The 16,226-nt window shown below is 46.1% G+C and overlaps 26 non-coding genes and 8 pseudogenes across 26 annotated transcripts; all 34 read right to left on the minus strand.

Moving 5' to 3' along the window:
* Nucleotides 1-210: 210 nt before the first annotated feature.
* Nucleotides 211-329, minus strand: LOC148800046 (5S ribosomal RNA). The gene has a single exon (XR_016069537.1). It is a non-coding gene; the product is annotated as a 5S ribosomal RNA (ribosomal RNA).
* A 354-nt stretch (nucleotides 330-683) lies between these two features.
* Nucleotides 684-802, minus strand: LOC148800047 (5S ribosomal RNA). The gene has a single exon (XR_016075609.1). It is a non-coding gene; the product is annotated as a 5S ribosomal RNA (ribosomal RNA).
* Nucleotides 803-1,156: 354 nt separating this feature from the next.
* On the minus strand, nucleotides 1,157-1,275 carry LOC148800048 (5S ribosomal RNA; annotated as a pseudogene).
* A 354-nt stretch (nucleotides 1,276-1,629) lies between these two features.
* Nucleotides 1,630-1,748, minus strand: LOC148800049 (5S ribosomal RNA). Its single transcript, XR_016069756.1, has one exon. It is a non-coding gene; the product is annotated as a 5S ribosomal RNA (ribosomal RNA).
* A 354-nt stretch (nucleotides 1,749-2,102) lies between these two features.
* Nucleotides 2,103-2,221, minus strand: LOC148800050 (5S ribosomal RNA). The gene has a single exon (XR_016069478.1). It is a non-coding gene; the product is annotated as a 5S ribosomal RNA (ribosomal RNA).
* A 354-nt stretch (nucleotides 2,222-2,575) lies between these two features.
* Nucleotides 2,576-2,694, minus strand: LOC148800051 (5S ribosomal RNA). Its single transcript, XR_016073586.1, has one exon. It is a non-coding gene; the product is annotated as a 5S ribosomal RNA (ribosomal RNA).
* Nucleotides 2,695-3,048: 354 nt separating this feature from the next.
* LOC148800052 (5S ribosomal RNA) lies at nucleotides 3,049-3,167 on the minus strand (annotated as a pseudogene).
* A 355-nt stretch (nucleotides 3,168-3,522) lies between these two features.
* LOC148800053 (5S ribosomal RNA) lies at nucleotides 3,523-3,641 on the minus strand. The gene has a single exon (XR_016073493.1). It is a non-coding gene; the product is annotated as a 5S ribosomal RNA (ribosomal RNA).
* A 354-nt stretch (nucleotides 3,642-3,995) lies between these two features.
* Nucleotides 3,996-4,114, minus strand: LOC148800054 (5S ribosomal RNA). The gene has a single exon (XR_016075822.1). It is a non-coding gene; the product is annotated as a 5S ribosomal RNA (ribosomal RNA).
* Nucleotides 4,115-4,467: 353 nt separating this feature from the next.
* Nucleotides 4,468-4,586, minus strand: LOC148800055 (5S ribosomal RNA; annotated as a pseudogene).
* A 354-nt stretch (nucleotides 4,587-4,940) lies between these two features.
* Nucleotides 4,941-5,059, minus strand: LOC148800056 (5S ribosomal RNA). The gene has a single exon (XR_016070868.1). It is a non-coding gene; the product is annotated as a 5S ribosomal RNA (ribosomal RNA).
* Nucleotides 5,060-5,413: 354 nt separating this feature from the next.
* LOC148800057 (5S ribosomal RNA) lies at nucleotides 5,414-5,532 on the minus strand. The gene has a single exon (XR_016074521.1). It is a non-coding gene; the product is annotated as a 5S ribosomal RNA (ribosomal RNA).
* A 354-nt stretch (nucleotides 5,533-5,886) lies between these two features.
* LOC148800058 (5S ribosomal RNA) lies at nucleotides 5,887-6,005 on the minus strand. Its single transcript, XR_016071500.1, has one exon. It is a non-coding gene; the product is annotated as a 5S ribosomal RNA (ribosomal RNA).
* Nucleotides 6,006-6,356: 351 nt separating this feature from the next.
* Nucleotides 6,357-6,475, minus strand: LOC148800059 (5S ribosomal RNA). Its single transcript, XR_016072373.1, has one exon. It is a non-coding gene; the product is annotated as a 5S ribosomal RNA (ribosomal RNA).
* A 354-nt stretch (nucleotides 6,476-6,829) lies between these two features.
* On the minus strand, nucleotides 6,830-6,948 carry LOC148800060 (5S ribosomal RNA; annotated as a pseudogene).
* A 354-nt stretch (nucleotides 6,949-7,302) lies between these two features.
* LOC148800061 (5S ribosomal RNA) lies at nucleotides 7,303-7,421 on the minus strand. The gene has a single exon (XR_016069222.1). It is a non-coding gene; the product is annotated as a 5S ribosomal RNA (ribosomal RNA).
* Nucleotides 7,422-7,775: 354 nt separating this feature from the next.
* On the minus strand, nucleotides 7,776-7,894 carry LOC148800062 (5S ribosomal RNA). The gene has a single exon (XR_016074976.1). It is a non-coding gene; the product is annotated as a 5S ribosomal RNA (ribosomal RNA).
* Nucleotides 7,895-8,248: 354 nt separating this feature from the next.
* On the minus strand, nucleotides 8,249-8,367 carry LOC148800063 (5S ribosomal RNA). Its single transcript, XR_016072623.1, has one exon. It is a non-coding gene; the product is annotated as a 5S ribosomal RNA (ribosomal RNA).
* Nucleotides 8,368-8,721: 354 nt separating this feature from the next.
* On the minus strand, nucleotides 8,722-8,839 carry LOC148800064 (5S ribosomal RNA; annotated as a pseudogene).
* A 355-nt stretch (nucleotides 8,840-9,194) lies between these two features.
* On the minus strand, nucleotides 9,195-9,313 carry LOC148800065 (5S ribosomal RNA). The gene has a single exon (XR_016071765.1). It is a non-coding gene; the product is annotated as a 5S ribosomal RNA (ribosomal RNA).
* A 354-nt stretch (nucleotides 9,314-9,667) lies between these two features.
* On the minus strand, nucleotides 9,668-9,786 carry LOC148800066 (5S ribosomal RNA). The gene has a single exon (XR_016075072.1). It is a non-coding gene; the product is annotated as a 5S ribosomal RNA (ribosomal RNA).
* Nucleotides 9,787-10,141: 355 nt separating this feature from the next.
* Nucleotides 10,142-10,260, minus strand: LOC148800067 (5S ribosomal RNA). The gene has a single exon (XR_016073029.1). It is a non-coding gene; the product is annotated as a 5S ribosomal RNA (ribosomal RNA).
* Nucleotides 10,261-10,614: 354 nt separating this feature from the next.
* On the minus strand, nucleotides 10,615-10,733 carry LOC148800068 (5S ribosomal RNA). Its single transcript, XR_016073111.1, has one exon. It is a non-coding gene; the product is annotated as a 5S ribosomal RNA (ribosomal RNA).
* Nucleotides 10,734-11,091: 358 nt separating this feature from the next.
* On the minus strand, nucleotides 11,092-11,210 carry LOC148800069 (5S ribosomal RNA). The gene has a single exon (XR_016070701.1). It is a non-coding gene; the product is annotated as a 5S ribosomal RNA (ribosomal RNA).
* A 354-nt stretch (nucleotides 11,211-11,564) lies between these two features.
* On the minus strand, nucleotides 11,565-11,683 carry LOC148800070 (5S ribosomal RNA). Its single transcript, XR_016069374.1, has one exon. It is a non-coding gene; the product is annotated as a 5S ribosomal RNA (ribosomal RNA).
* A 354-nt stretch (nucleotides 11,684-12,037) lies between these two features.
* On the minus strand, nucleotides 12,038-12,156 carry LOC148800071 (5S ribosomal RNA). Its single transcript, XR_016074500.1, has one exon. It is a non-coding gene; the product is annotated as a 5S ribosomal RNA (ribosomal RNA).
* Nucleotides 12,157-12,507: 351 nt separating this feature from the next.
* On the minus strand, nucleotides 12,508-12,626 carry LOC148800072 (5S ribosomal RNA). The gene has a single exon (XR_016070413.1). It is a non-coding gene; the product is annotated as a 5S ribosomal RNA (ribosomal RNA).
* A 354-nt stretch (nucleotides 12,627-12,980) lies between these two features.
* On the minus strand, nucleotides 12,981-13,099 carry LOC148800073 (5S ribosomal RNA; annotated as a pseudogene).
* Nucleotides 13,100-13,453: 354 nt separating this feature from the next.
* On the minus strand, nucleotides 13,454-13,572 carry LOC148800074 (5S ribosomal RNA). The gene has a single exon (XR_016069524.1). It is a non-coding gene; the product is annotated as a 5S ribosomal RNA (ribosomal RNA).
* A 353-nt stretch (nucleotides 13,573-13,925) lies between these two features.
* On the minus strand, nucleotides 13,926-14,044 carry LOC148800075 (5S ribosomal RNA). Its single transcript, XR_016073587.1, has one exon. It is a non-coding gene; the product is annotated as a 5S ribosomal RNA (ribosomal RNA).
* Nucleotides 14,045-14,398: 354 nt separating this feature from the next.
* Nucleotides 14,399-14,517, minus strand: LOC148800076 (5S ribosomal RNA; annotated as a pseudogene).
* Nucleotides 14,518-14,872: 355 nt separating this feature from the next.
* Nucleotides 14,873-14,991, minus strand: LOC148800077 (5S ribosomal RNA). The gene has a single exon (XR_016073494.1). It is a non-coding gene; the product is annotated as a 5S ribosomal RNA (ribosomal RNA).
* A 354-nt stretch (nucleotides 14,992-15,345) lies between these two features.
* LOC148800078 (5S ribosomal RNA) lies at nucleotides 15,346-15,464 on the minus strand. Its single transcript, XR_016071370.1, has one exon. It is a non-coding gene; the product is annotated as a 5S ribosomal RNA (ribosomal RNA).
* A 354-nt stretch (nucleotides 15,465-15,818) lies between these two features.
* On the minus strand, nucleotides 15,819-15,937 carry LOC148800079 (5S ribosomal RNA; annotated as a pseudogene).
* Nucleotides 15,938-16,226: the final 289 nt, after the last annotated feature.

The following is a 16,226-nucleotide window of genomic DNA, read 5'->3' on the forward strand; positions in this document are numbered from 1 at the left end:
GATCTGCCGCACCACCGGATAAATGCAATACTATCGCGGGGCCCACAATGCACGACGAATGCCGAAAGCCCGGTTCCTGCATCGTTGCCATTCAGTAATGACGATCGTGCCGCAAATGGTCCGAGTATCCGACGCATTGTTTCCAGTTGTCTCCCAGAAACAACAAATGGAATTTGCAAATACAAATCAAAATAAAATATTCATAAAATTGGGGTGCAACACGAGGACCTCCCAGGAGGTCAACCATCCTAGTACTACTCTCGCCCAAGCACGCTTAACTTCGGAGTTTTGATGGGATCCGGTGCAGTAGTGCTGGTATGATCGCACCCGTTTAATTTTTGCTCGCTTAGATCTTTATGCACTATCTTCCTACGCTCCATTAATTGTTTTAGACTTGAAAAAACTGTGTATGCAGCCTTCCTCCCTGGGTAACCGTGCACAAACTCCTACGTGAGCAGAGTGTTTGCTTTTCAGATCTGCCGCACCCCCGGATAGATGCAATACTATTGCGGGGCCCACAATGCACGACGAATGCCAAAAGCCCGGTTCTTGCATCGTTGCCATTCCGTAATGACGATCGTGCCGCAAATGGTCTGAGTATCCGACGCGTTGTTTCCAGTTGTATCGCCGAAACAACAAATGGAATTTGCAAATACAAATCAAAATAAAATATTAATAAAATTGGGGTGCAACACGAGGACTTCCAAGGAGGTCACCCATTCTAGTACTACTCTCGCCCAAGCACACTTAACTTCGGAGTTCTGATGGGATCCGGTGCATTAGTGCTGGTATGATCGCACACGTTTAATTCATGCTCGCTTAGATCTTTATGCACTATTTTGCTCCCCCCCATTAATTGTTTTAGATTTGAAAAAACTGTGTATGCTGCCTTCCTCCCTTGGTAACCGTGCACAAGCTCCTACGTGAGCGGATTGTTTGCTTTTCAGATCTGCCGCACCACCGGATAAATGCAATACTATCGCGGGGCCCACAATGCACGACGAATGCCGAAAGCCCGGTTCCTGCATCGTTGCCATTCAGTAATGACGATCGTGCCGCAAATGGTCCGAGTATCCGACGCATTGTTTCCAGTTGTCTCCCAGAAACAACAAATGGAATTTGCAAATACAAATCAAAATAAAATATTAATAAAATTGGGGTGCAACACGAGGACCTCCCAGTAGGTCACCCATCCTAGTACTACTCTTGCCCAAGCACGCTTAACTTCAGAGTTTTGATGGGATCCGGTGCAGTAGTGCTGGTATGATCGCACCCGTTTAATTTTTGCTCGCTTAGATCTTTATGCACTATCTTCCTACCCTCCATTAATTGTTTTAGACTTGAAAAAACTGTGTATGCAGCCTTCTTCCCTTGGTAACCGTGCACAAGCTCCTACGTGAGCAGAGTGTTTGCTTTTCAGATCTGCCGCACCCCCGGATAGATGCAATACTATCGCGGGGCCCACAATGCACGACGAATGCCAAAAGCCCGGTTCTTGCATCGTTGCCATTCCGTAATGACGATCGTGCCGCAAATGGTCCGAGTATCCGACGCGTTGTTTCCAGTTGTATCGCCGAAACAACAAATGGAATTTGCAAATACAAATCAAAATAAAATATTAATAAAATTGGGGTGCAACACGAGGACTTCCAAGGAGGTCACCCATTCTAGTACTACTCTCGCCCAAGCACACTTAACTTAGGAGTTCTGATGGGATCCGGTGCATTAGTGCTGGTATGATCGCACCCGTTTAATTCATGCTCTCTTAGATCTTTATGCTCTATCTTGCTCCCCCCCATTAATTGTTTTAGATTTGAAAAAACTGTGTATGCAGCCTTCCTCCCTTGGTAACCGTGCACAAGCTCCTACGTGAGCGGATTGTTTGTTTTTCAGATCTGCCGCACCACCGGATAAATGCAATACTATCGCGGGGCCCACAATGCACGACGAATGCCGAAAGCCCGGTTCCTGCATCGTTACCATTCAGTAATGACGATCGTGCCGCAAATGGTCCGAGTATCCGACGCATTGTTTCCAGTTGTCTCCCAGAAACAACAAATGGAATTTGCAAATACAAATCAAAATAAAATATTAATAAAATTGGGGTGCAACACGAGGACCTCCCAGGAGGTCACCCATGCTAGTACTACTCTCGCCCAAGCACGCTTAACTTCGGAGTTTTGATGGGATCCGGTGCAGTAGTGCTGGTATGATCGCACCCGTTTAATTTTTGCTCGCTTAGATCTTTATGCACTATCTTCCTATGCTCCATTAATTGTTTTAGACTTGAAAAAACTGTGTATGCAGCCTTCCTCCCTGGGTAACCGTGCACAAACTCCTACGTGAGCAGAGTGTTTGCTTTTCAGATCTGCCGCACCCCCGGATAGATGCAATACTATTGCAGGGCCCACAATGCACGACGAATGCCAAAAGCCCGGTTCTTGCATCGTTGCCATTCCGTAATGACGATCGTGCCGCAAATGGTCCGAGTATCCGACGCGTTGTTTCCAGTTGTATCGCCGAAACAACAAATGGAATTTGCAAATACAAATCAAAATAAAATATTAATAAAATTGGGGTGCAACACGAGGACTTCCAAGGAGGTCACCCATTCTAGTACTACTCTCGCCCAAGCACACTTAACTTCGGAGTTCTGATGGGATCCGGTGCATTAGTGCTGGTATGATCGCACCCGTTTAATTCATGCTCGCTTAGATCTTTATGCACTATCTTGCTCCCCTCCATTAATTGTTTTAGATTTGAAAAAACTGTGTATGCAGCCTTCCTCCCTTGGTAACCGTGCACAAGCTCCTACTTGAGCGGATTGTTTGCTTTTCAGATCTGCCGCACCACCGGATAAATGCAATACTATCGCGGGGCCCACAATGCACGACGAATGCCGAAATCCCGGTTCCTGCATCGTTGCCATTCAGTAATGACGATCGTGCCGCAAATTGTCCGAGTATCCGACGCATTGTTTCCAGTTGTCTCCCAGAAACAACAAATGGAATTTGCAAATACAAATCAAAATAAAATATTAATAAAATTGGGGTGCAACACGAGGAATTCCCAGGAGGTCACCCAGGCTAGTACTACTCTCGCCCAAGCACGCTTAACTTCGAAGTTCTGATGGGATCCGGTGCACTAGTGCTTGTATGATCGCACCCGTTTAATTCATGCTCGCTTAGATTTTTATGCACTATCTTGCTCCCCTCCATTAATTGTTTAAGACTTGAAAAAACTGTGTATGCAGCCTTCCTCCCTTGGTAACCGTGCACAAGATCCTACGTGAGCAGTGTGTTTGCTTTTCAGATCTGCCGCACCCCCGGATAGATGCAATACTATCGCGGGGCCCACAATGCACGACGAATGCCAAAAGCCCGGTTTTTGCACGGTTCCCATTCAGTAATGACGATCGTGCCGCAAATGGTCCGAGTATCCGGTGCGTTGTTTGCGTTTGTCTCGCCGAAACGACAAATGGAATTTGCAAATACGATTTCGAAATAAAATATTAATAAAATTGGGGTGCAACACGAGGACTTCCCAGGAGGTCACCCATCCTAGTACTACTCTCGCCCAAGCACACTTAACTTCGGATTTCTGATGGGATCCGGTGCATTAGTGCTGGTATGATCGCACCCGTTTAATTCATGCTCGCTTAGATCTTTATGCACTATCTTGCTCCCCGCCATTAATTGTTTTAGATTTGAAAAAAATGTGTATGCAGCCTTCCTCCCTTGGTAACCGTGCACAAGCTCCTACGTGAGCAGAGTGTTTGCTTTTCAGATCTGCCGCACCCCCCGATAGATGCAATACTATCGCGGGGCCCACAATGCACGAAAAATGCCGAAACTCCAGTTTTTGCATCGTTGCCATTCAGTAATGACGATCGTGCCGCAAATGGTCCGCGTATCCGACGCGTTGTTTCCATTTGTATCGCCGAAACAACAAATGGAATTTGCAAATACAAATCAAAATAAAATATTAATAAAATTGGGGTGCAACACGAGGACTTCCCAGGAGGTCACCCATTCTAGTACTACTCCCGCCCAAGCACACTTAACTTCGGAGTTCTGATGGGATCCTGTGCATTAGTGCTGGTATTATCGCACCCGTTTAATTCATGCTCGCTTAGATCTTTATGCACTATCTTGCTCCCCTCCATTAATTGTTTTAGATTTGAAAAAACTGTGTATGCATCCTTCCTCCCTTGGAAACCGTGCACAAGCTCCTACGTGAGCGGATTGTTTGCTTTTCAGATCTGCCGCACCACTGGATAAATGCAATACTATCGGGGGCCCACAATGCACGACGAATGCCGAAAGCCCGGTTCCTGCATCGTTGCCATTCAGTAATGACGATCGTGCCGCAAATGGTCCGAGTATCCGAGACATTGTTTCCAGTTGTCTCCCAGAAACAACAAATGGAATTTGCAAATACAAATCAAAATAAAATATTAATAAAATTGAGGTGCAACACGAGGACTTCCCAGGAGGTCACCCATCCTACTACTACTCTCGCCCAAGCACGCTTAACTTAGGAGTTTTGATGGGATCCGGTGCATTAGTGCTGGTATGATCGCACCCGTTTAATTCATGCTCGCTTAGATCTTTATGCACTATCTTGCTCCCCTCCATTAATTGTTTTAGACTTGAAAAAACTGTGTATGCAGCCTTCCTCCCTTGGTAACCGTGCACAAGATCCTACGTGAGCAGAGTGTTTGCTTTTCAGATCTGCCGCACCCCCGGATAGATGAAATACTATCGCGGGGCCCACAATGCACGACGAATGCCGAAAGCCCGGTTCCTGCATCGTTGCCATTCAGTAATGACGATCGTGCCGCATATGGTCTGAGTATCCGACGCATTGTTTCCAGTTGTCTCCCAGAAACAACAAATGGAATTTGCAAATACAAATCAAAATAAAATATTAATAAAATTGGGGTGCAACACGAGGACTTCCCAGGAGGTCACCCATCCTAGTACTACTCTCGCCCAAGCACACTTAACTTCGGAGTTCTGATGGGATCCGGTGCATTAGTGCTGGTATGATCGCACCCGTTTAATTCATTCTCGCTTAGATCGTTATGCACTATCTTGCTCCCCTCCATTAATTGTTTTAGACTTGAAAAAACTGTGTATGCAGCCTTCCTCCCTTGGAAACCGTGCACAAGCTCCTACGTGAGCAGAGTGTTTGCTTTTCATATCTGCCGCACCCCCGGATAGATGCAATACTATCGCGGGGCCCACAATGCACGACGAATGCCAAAAGCCCGGTTCTTGCATCGTTGCCATTCAGTAATGACGATCGTGCCGCAAATGGTCCGAATATCCGACGCGTTGTTTCCAGTTGTATCGCCGAAACAACAAATGGAATTTGCAAATACAAATCAAAATAAAATATTAATAAAATTGGGGTGCAACACATGGACTTCCCAGGAGGTCACCCATTCTAGTACTACTCACACCCAAGCACACTTAACTTCGGAGTTCTGATGGGATCCGGTGCATTAGTGCTGGTATGATCGCACCCATTTAATTCATGCTCGCTTAGATCTTTATGCACTATCTTGCTCCCCTCCATTAATTGTTTGAGATTTGAAAAAACTGTGTATGCAGCCTTCCTCCCTTGGTAACCGTGCACAAGCTCCAACGTGAGCGGATTGTTTGCTTTTCAGATCTGCCGCACCACCTGATAAATGCAATACTATCGCGGGGCCCACAATGCACGACGAATGCCGAAAGCCCGGTTGCTGCATCGTTGCCATTCAGTAATGACAATCGTGCCGCAAATGGTCCGAGTATCCGACGTATTGTTTCCAGTTGTCTCCCAGAAACAACAAATGGAATTTGCAAATACAAATCAAAATAAAATATTAATAAAATTGGGGTGCAACACGGGGACTTCCCAGGAGGTCACCCATCCTACTACTACTCTCGCCCAAGCACGCTTAACTTCGGAGTTCTGATGGGATCCGGTGCATTAGTGCTGGTATGATCGCACCCATTTAATTCATGCTCGCTTAGATCTTTATGCACTATCTTGCTCCCCTCCATTAATTGTTTTAGACTTGAAAAAACTGTGTATGCAGCCTTCCTCCCTTGGTATGCACAAGCTCCTACGTGAGCAGAGTGTTTGCTTTTCAGATCTGCCGCACCCCCGGATAGATGCAATACTATCGCGGGGCCCACAATGCACGACGAATGCCAAAAGCCCGGTTTTTGCACGGTTCCCATTCAGTAATGACGATCGTGCCGCAAATGGTCCGAGTATCCGGCGCGTTGTTTGCGTTTGTCTCGCCGAAACGACAAATGGAATTTGCAAATACGATATCGAAATAAAATATTAATAAAATTGGGGTGCAACACGAGGACTTCCCAGGAGGTCACCCATCCTAGTACCACTCTCGCCCAAGCACACTTAACTTCGGAGTTCTGATGGGATCCGGTGCATTAGTGCTGGTATGATCGCACCCGTTTAATTCATGCTCGCTTAGATCTTTATGAACTATCCTGCTCCCCTCCATTAAATGTTTTGGATTTGGAAAAAATGTGTATGCCGCTTTCCTCCCTTGGTAACCGTGCACAAGCTCCTACGTGAGCGGAGTGTTTGCTTTTCAGATCTGCCGCACCTACGGATAGATGCAATACTATCGCGAGCCCCACAATGCATGACGAATGCCGAAAGCCCGGTTCTTGCATCGTTGCCATTCAGTAATGACGATCGTGCCGCAAATGGTCCGAGTATCCGACGCTTTGTTTCCAGTTGTATCGCCGAAACAACAAATGGAATTTGCAAATACAAATCGAAATAAAATATTAATAAAATTGGGGTGCAACAGGAGAACTTCCCAGGAGGTCACCCATCCTAGTACTACTCTCGCCCAAGCACACTTAACTTCGGGGTTCTGCTGGGATCCGGTGCATTAGTGCTGGTATGATCGCACCCGTTTAATTCATGCTCGCTTAGATATTTATGCCCTATCTTGCTCCCCTCCATTAATTGTTTTAGATTTGAAAAAAATGTGTATGCAGCCTTCCACCCTTGGTAACCGTGCACAAGCTCCTACGTGAGCAGAGTGTTTGCTTTTCATATCTGTCGCACCTCCGGATAGATGCAATACTATCGCGGGGCCCACAATACATGACGAATGCCGAAAGCCCGGTTCTTGCATCGTTGCCTTTCAGTAATGACGATCGTGCCGCAAATGGTCCGAGTATCTGACGCGTTGTTTCCAGTTGTATCGCCGAAACAACAAATGAAATTTGCAAATACAAATCAAAATAAAATATTAATAAAATTGGGGTGCAACACGAGGATTTCTCAGGAGGTCACCCAATCTAGTACTACTCTCGCCCAAGCACACTTAACTTCGGAGTTCTGATGGGATCCGGTGCATTAGTGCTGGTATGATCGAACCCGTTTAATTCATGCTCGCTTAGATCTTTATGCACTATCTTGCTCCCCTCCATTAATTGTTTTAGATTTGAAAAAACTGTGTATGCAGCCTTCCTCCCTTGGTAACATTGCACAAGCTCCTACGTGAGCGGATTGTTTGCTTTTTAGATCTGCCGCACCATCGGATAAATGCCATACTATCGCGGGGCCCACAATGCACGACGAATGCCGAAAGCCCGGTTCCTGCATCGTTGCCATTCAGAAATGACGATCGTGCCGCAAATGGTCAGAGTATCCGACGCATTGTTTCCAGTTGTCTCCCAGAAACAACAAATGGAATTTGCAAATACAAATCAAAATAAAATATTAATAAAATTGGGGTGCAACACGAGGACTTCCCAGGAGGTCATCCATCCTTGTACTACTCTCGCCCAAGCACACTTAACTTCGGAGTTCTGATGGGATCCGGTGCATTAGTGCTGGTATGATCGCACCCGTTTAATTCATGCTCGCTTAGATCGTTATGCACTATCTTGCTCCCCTCCATTAATTGTTTTAGACTTGAAAAAACTGTGTATGCAGCCTTCCTCCCTTGGAAACCGTGCACAAGCTCCTACGTGAGTAGAGTGTTTGCTTTTCATATCTGCCGCACCCCCGGATAGATGCAATACTATCGCGGGGCCCACAATGCACGACGAATGCCAAAAGCCCGGTTTTTGCATCGTTGCCATTCAGTAATGACGATCGTGCCGCAAATGGTCCGAGTATCCGACGCGTTGTTTCCAGTTGTATCGCCGAAACAACAAATGGAATTTGCAAAAACAAATCAAAATAAAATATTAATAAAATTGGGGTGCAACACAAGGACTTCCCAGGAGGTCACCCATTCTAGTACTACTCTCGCCCAAGCACACTTAACTTCGGAGTTCTGATGGGATCCGGTGCATTAGTGCTGGTATGATCGCACCCGTTTAATTCATGCTCGCTTAGATCTTTATGCACTATCTTGCGCCCCTCCATTAATTGTTTTAGATTTGAAAAAACTGTGTATGCAGCCTTCCTCCCTTGGTAACCGTGCACAAGTTCCAACGTGAGCGGATTGTTTGCTTTTCAGATCTGCCGCACCACCGAATAAATGCAATACTATCGCGGGGCCCACAATGCACGACGAATGCCGAATGCCCGGTTCCTGCATCGTTGCCATTCAGTAATGACAATCGTGCCGCAAATGGTCCGAGTATCCGACGCATTGTTTCCAGTTGTCTCCCAGAAACAACAAATGGAATTTGCAAATACAAATCAAAATAAAATATTAATAAAATTGGGGTGCAACACGAGGATTTCCCAGGAGGTCACCCATCCTAGTACTACTCTCGCCCAAGCACGCTTAACTTCGGAGTTCTAATGGGATCCGGTGCATTAGTAATGGTAGATCGCACCCATTTAATTCATGCTCGCTTAGATCTTTATGCACTATCTTGCTCCCCTCCATTAATTGTTTTAGACTTGAAAAAACTGTGTATGCAGCCTTCCTCCCTTGGTAACCGTGCACAAGCTCCTACGTGAGCAGAGTGTTTGCTTTTCAGATCTGCCGCACCTCCGGATAGATGCAATACTATCACGGGGCCCACAATGCACGACGAATGCCAAAAGCCCGGTTTTTGCACGGTTCCCATTCAGTAATGACGATCGTGCCGCAAATGGTCCGAGTATCCGGCGCGTTGTTTGCGTTTGTCTCGCCGAAACGACAAATGGAATTTGCAAATACGATATCGAAATAAAATATTAATAAAATTGGGGTGCAACACGAGGACTTCCCAAGAGGTCACCCATCCAAGTACTACTCTCGCCCAAGCACACTTAACTTCGGAGTTCTAATGGGATCCGGTGCATTAGTGCTGGTATGATCGCACCCGTTTAATTCATGCTCGCTTAGATCTTTATGAACTATCTTGCTCCCCTCCATTAAATGTTTTGGATTTGGAAAAAATGTGTATGCAGCTTTCCTCCCTTGGTAACCGTGCAGAAGCTCCTACGTGAGCGGAGTGTTTGCTTTTCAGATCTGCCGCACCTCCGGATAGATGCAATACTATCGCGGGGCCCACAATGCAAGACGAATGCCGAAAGTCCGGTTCTTGCATCGTTGCCATTCAGTAATGACGATCGTGCCGCAAATGGTCCGAGTATCCGACGCGTTGTTTCCAGTTGTATCGCCGAAACAACAAATGGAATTTGCAAATACAAATCAAAATAAAATATTAATAAAATTGGGGTGCAACACGACGATTTCCCAGGAGGTCACCCATTCTAGTACTACTCTCGCCCAAGCACACTTAACTTCGGAGTTCTGATGGGATCCAGTGCATTAGTGCTGGTATGATCGCACCCGTTTAATTCATGCTCGCTTAGATCTTTATGCACTATCTTGCTCCCCTCCACTAATTGTTTTAGATTTGAAAAAACTGTGTATGCAGACTTCCTCCCATGGTAACCGTGCACAAGCTCCTACGTGAGCGGATTGTTTGTTTTTCAGATCTGCCGCACCCCCTGATAGATGCAATACTATCGCGGGGCCCACAATGCACGACGAATGCCAAAAGCCCGGTTTTTGCACGGTTCCCATTCTGTAATGACGATCGTGCCGCAAATGGTCCGAGTATCCGGCGCGTTGTTTGCGTTTGTCTCGCCGAAACGACAAATGGAATTTGCAAATACGATATCGAAATAAAATATTAATAAAATTGGGGTGCAACACGAGGACTTCCCAGGAGGTCACCCATCCTAGTACTACTCTCGCCCAAGCACACTTAACTTCGGAGTTCTGTTGGGATCCGGTGCATTAGTGCTGGTATGATCGCACCCGTTTAATTCATGCTCGCTTAGATCTTTATGAACTATCTTGCTCCCCTCTATTAATTGTTTTGGATTTGAAAAAAATGTGTATGCAGCCTTCCTCCCTTGGTAACCGTGCACAAGCTCCTACGTGAGCGGAGTGTTTGCTTTTCAGATCTGCCGCACCTCCGGATAGATGCAATACTATCGCGGGGCCCACAATGCATGACGAATGCCGAAAGCCCGGTTCTTGCATCGTTGCCATTCAGTAATGACGATCGTGCCGCAAATGGTCCGAGTATCCGACGCATTGTTTCCAGTTTTATCGCCGAAACAACAAATGGAATTTGCAAATACAAATCAAAATAAAATATTAATAAAATTGGGGTGCAACACGAGGATTTCCCAGGAGGTCACCCATTCTAGTACTACTCTCGCCCAAGCACACTTAACTTCGGAGTTCTGATGGGATCCAGTGCATTAGTGCTGGTATGATCGCACCCGTTTAATTCATGCTCGCTTAGATCTTTATGCACTATCTTGCTCCCCTCCATTAATTGTTTTAGATTTGAAAAAACTGTGTATGCAGACTTCCTCCCTTGGTAACCGTGCACAAGCTTCTACGTGAGCGGATTGTTTGCTTTTCAGATCTGCCGCACCACCGGATAAATGCAATACTTTCGCGGGGCCCACAATGCACGACGAATGCCGAAAGCCCAGTTCCTGCTTCGTTGCCATTCAGTAATGACGATCGTGCCGCAAATGGTCCGAGTATCCGACGCATTGTTTCCAGTTGTCTCCCAGAAACAACAAATGGAATTTCCAAATACAAATCAAAATAAAATATTAATTAATAAAATTGGGGTGCAACACGAGGACTTCCCAGTAGGTCACCCATCCTAGTACTACTATCGCCCAAGCACGCTTAACTTCGAAGATCTGATGGGATCCGGTGCATTAGTGCTAGTATGATCGCACCCGTTTAATTCATGCTCGCTTAGATCTTTATGCACTATCTTGCTCCTCTCCATTAATTGTTTTAGACTTGAAAAAACTGTGTATGCAGCCTTCCTCCCTTGGTAACCGTGCACAAGCTCCTACGTGAGCAGAGTGTTTGCTTTTCAGATCTGCCGCACCCCCGGATAGATGCAATACTATCGCGGGGCCCACAATGCACGACGAATGCCAAAAGCCCGGTTCTTGCATCGTTGCCATTCAGTAATGACGATCGTGCCGCAAATGGTCCGAGTATCCGACGCGTTGTTTCCAGTTGTATCGCCGAAACAACAAATGGAATTTGCAAATACAAATCAAAATAAAATATTAATAAAATTGGGGTGCAACACGAGGACTTCTCAGGAGGTCACCCATTATAGTACTACTCTCGCCCAAGCACACTTAACTTCGGAGTTCTGATGGGATCCGGTGCATTAGGGCTGGTATGTTCGCACCCGTTTAATTCATGCTCGCTTAGATCTTTATGCACTATCTTGCTCCCCTCCATTAATTGTTTGAGATTTGAAAAAACTGTGTATGCAGCCTTCCTCCCTTGGTAACCGTGCACAAGCTCCAACGTGAGCGGATTGTTTGCTTTTCAGATCTGCCTTACCACCTGATAAATGCAATACTATCGCGGGGCCCACAATGCACGACGAATGCCGAAAGCCCGGTTGCTGCATCGTTGCCATTCAGTAATGACAATCGTGCCGCAAATGGTCCGAGTATCCGACGCATTGTTTCCAGTTGTCTCCCAGAAACAACAAATGGAATTTGCAAATACAAATCAAAATAAAATATTAATAAAATTGGGGTGCAACACGGGGACTTCCCAGGAGGTCACCCATCCTACTACTACTCTCGCCCAAGCACGCTTAACTTCTGAGTTCTGATGGGATCCGGTGCATTAGTGCTGGTATGATCGCACCCATTTAATTCATGCTCGCTTAGATCTTTATGCACTATCTTGCTCCCCTCCATTAATTGTTTTAGACTTGAAAAAACTGTGTATGCAGCCTTCCTCCCTTGGTATGCACAAGCTCCTACGTGAGCAGAGTGTTTGCTTTTCAGATCTGCCGCACCCCCGGATAGATGCAATACTATCGCGGGGCCCACAATGCACGACGAATGCCAAAAGCCCGGTTTTTGCACGGTTCCCATTCAGTAATGACGATCGTGCCGCAAATGGTCCGAGTATCCGGCGCGTTGTTTGCGTTTGTCTCGCCGAAACGAAAAATGGAATTTGCAAATACGATATCGAAATAAAATATTAATAAAATTGGGGTGCAACACGAGGACCTCCCAGTAGGTCACCCATCCTAGTACTACTCTCGCCCAAGCACGCTTAACTTCAGAGTTTTGATGGGATCCGGTGCAGTAGTGCTGGTATGATCGCACCCGTTTAATTTTTGCTCGCTTAGATCTTTATGCACTATCTTCCTACCCTCCATTAATTGTTTTAGACTTGAAAAAACTGTGTATGCAGCCTTCTTCCCTTGGTAACAGTGCACAAGCTCCTACGTGAGCAGAGTGTTTGCTTTTCAGATCTGCCGCACCCCCGGATAGATGCAATACTATCGCGGGGCCCACAATGCACGACGAATGCCAAAAGCCCGGTTCTTGCATCGTTGCCATTCCGTAATGACGATCGTGCCGCAAATGGTCCGAGTATCCGACGCGTTGTTTCCAGTTGTATCGCCGAAACAACAAATGGAATTTGCAAATACAAATCAAAATAAAATATTAATAAAATTGGGGTGCAACACGAGGACTTCCAAGGAGGTCACCCATTCTAGTACTACTCTCGCCCAAGTACACTTAACTTAGGAGTTCTGATGGGATCCGGTGCATTAGTGCTGGTATGATCGCACCCGTTTAATTCATGCTCTCTTAGATCTTTATGCTCTATCTTGCTCCCCCCCATTAATTGTTTTAGATTTGAAAAAACTGTGTATGCAGCCTTCCTCCCTTGGTAACCGTGCACAAGCTCCTACGTGAGTGGATTGTTTGTTTTTCAGATCTGCCGCACCACCGGATAAATGCAATACTATCGCGGGGCCCACAATGCACGACGAATGCCGAATGCCCGGTTCCTGCATCGTTACCATTCAGTAATGACGATCGTGCCGCAAATGGTCCGAGTATCCGACGCATTGTTTCCAGTTGTCTCCCAGAAACAACAAATGGAATTTGCAAATACAAATCAAAATAAAATATTAATAAAATTGGGGTGCAACACGAGGACCTCCCAGGAGGTCACCCATCCTAGTACTACTCTCGCCCAAGCACGCTTAACTTCAGAGTTTTGATGGGATCCGGTGCAGTAGTGCTGGTATGATCGCACCCGTTTAATTTTTGCTCGCTTAGATCTTTATGCACTATCTTCCTACGCTCCATTAATTGTTTTAGACTTGAAAAAACTGTGTATGCAGCCTTCCTCCTGGGAAACCGTGCACAAACTCCTACGTGAGCAGAGTGTTTGCTTTTCAGATCTGCCGCACCCCCGGATAGATGCAATACTATTGCAGGGCCCACAATGCACGACGAATGCCAAAAGCCCGGTTCTTGCATCGTTGCCATTCCGTAATGACGATCGTGCCGCAAATGGTCCGAGTATCCGACGCGTTGTTTCCAGTTGTATCGCCGAAACAACAAATGGAATTTGCAAATACAAATCAAAATAAAATATTAATAAAATTGGGGTGCAACACGAGGACTTCCAAGGAGGTCACCCATTCTAGTACTACTCTCGCCCAAGCACACTTAACTTCGGAGTTCTGATGGGATCCGGTGCATTAGTGCTGGTATGATCGCACCCGTTTAATTCATGCTCGCTTAGATCTTTATGCACTATCTTGCTCCCCTCCATTAATTGTTTTAGATTTGAAAAAACTGTGTATGCAGCCTTCCTCCCTTGGTAACCGTGCACAAGCTCCTACTTGAGCGGATTGTTTGCTTTTCAGATCTGCCGCACCACCGGATAAATGCAATACTATCACGGGGCCCACAATGCACGACGAATGCCGAAATCCCGGTTCCTGCATCGTTGCCATTCAGTAATGACGATCGTGCCGCAAATGGTCCGAGTATCCGACGCATTGTTTCCAGTTGTCTCCCAGAAACAACAAATGGAATTTGCAAATACAAATCAAAATAAAATATTAATAAAATTGGGGTGCAACACGAGGAATTCCCAGGAGGTCACCCAGGCTAGTACTACTCTCGCCCAAGCACGCTTAACTTCGAAGTTCTGATGGGATCCGGTGCACTAGTGCTTGTATCATCGCACCCGTTTAATTCATGCTCGCTTAGATTTTTATGCACTATCTTGCTCCCCTCCATTAATTGTTTTAGACTTGAAAAAACTGGGTATGCAGCCTTCCTCCCTTGGTAACCGTGCACAAGATCCTACGTGAGCAGTGTGTTTGCTTTTCAGATCTGCCGCACCCCCGGATAGATGCAATACTATCGCGGGGCCCACAATGCACGATGAATGCCAATAGCCCGGTTTTTGCACGGTTCCCATTCAGTAATGACGATCGTGCCGCAAATGGTCCGAGTATCCGGTGCGTTGTTTGCGTTTGTCTCGCCGAAACGACAAATGGAATTTGCAAATACGATATCGAAATAAAATATTAATAAAATTGGGGTGCAACACGAGGACTTCCCAGGAGGTCACCCATCCTAGTACTACTCTCGCCCAAGCACACTTAACTTCGGATTTCTGATGGGATCCGGTGCATTAGTGCTGGTATGATCGCACCCGTTTAATTCATGCTCGCTTAGATCTTTATGCACTATCTTGCTCCCCGCCATTAATTGTTTTAGATTTGAAAAAAATGTGTATGCAGCCTTCCTCCCTTGGTAACCGTGCACAAGCTCCTACGTGAGCAGAGTGTTTGTTTTTCAGATCTGCCGCACCCCCCGATAGATGCAATACTATCGCGGGGCCCACAATGCACGAAAAATGCCGAAACTCCGGTTTTTGCATCGTTGCCATTCAGTAATGACGACCGTGCCGCAAATGGTCCGCGTATCCGACGCGTTGTTTCCATTTGTATCGCCGAAACAACAAATGGAATTTGCAAATACAAATCAAAATAAAATATTAATAAAATTGGGGTGCAACACGAGGACTTCCCAGGAGGTCACCCATTCTAGTACTACTCCCGCCCAAGCACACTTAACTTCGGAGTTCTGATGGGATCCGGTGCATTAGTGCTGGTATGATCGCACCCGTTTAATTCATGCTCGCTTAGATCTTTATGCACTATCTTGCTCCCCTCCATTAATTGTTTTAGATTTGAAAAAACTGTGTATGCAGCCTTCCTCCCTTGGAAACCGTGCACAAGCTCCTACGTGAGCGGATTGTTTGCTTTTCAGATCTGCCGCACCACTTGATAAATGCAATACTATCGCGGGGCCCACAATGCACGACGAATGCCGAAAGCCCGGTTCCTGCATCGTTGCCATTCAGAAATGACGATCGTGCCGCAAATGGTCCGAGTATCCGAGACATTGTTTCCAGTTGTCTCCCAGAAACAACAAATGAAATTTGCAAATACAAATCAAAATAAAATATTAATAAAATTGAGGTGCAACACGAGGACTTCCTAGGAGGTCACCCATCCTACTACTACTCTCTCCCAAGCACGCTTAACTTAGGAGTTTTGATGGGATCCGGTGCATTAGTGCTGGTATGATCGCACCCGTTTAATTCATGCTCGCTTAGATCTTTATGCACTATCTTGCTCCCCTCCATTAATTGTTTTAGACTTGAAAAAACTGTGTATGCAGCCTTCCTCCCTTGGTAACCGTGCACAAGATCCTACGTGAGCAGAGTGTTTGCTTTTCAGATCTGCCGCACCCCCGGATAGATGCAATACTATCGCGGGGCCCACAATGCACGACGAATGCCGAAAGCCCGGTTCCTGCATCGTTGCCATTCAGTAATGACGATCGTGCCGCATATGGTCTGAGTATCCGACGCATTGTTTCCA

Source organism: Nelumbo nucifera, chromosome 4 (genome assembly GCF_055504915.1).
Source record: "Nelumbo nucifera cultivar China Antique chromosome 4, China Antique-T2T, whole genome shotgun sequence".
Classification (NCBI taxonomy): Eukaryota; Viridiplantae; Streptophyta; class Magnoliopsida; order Proteales; family Nelumbonaceae; genus Nelumbo; species Nelumbo nucifera.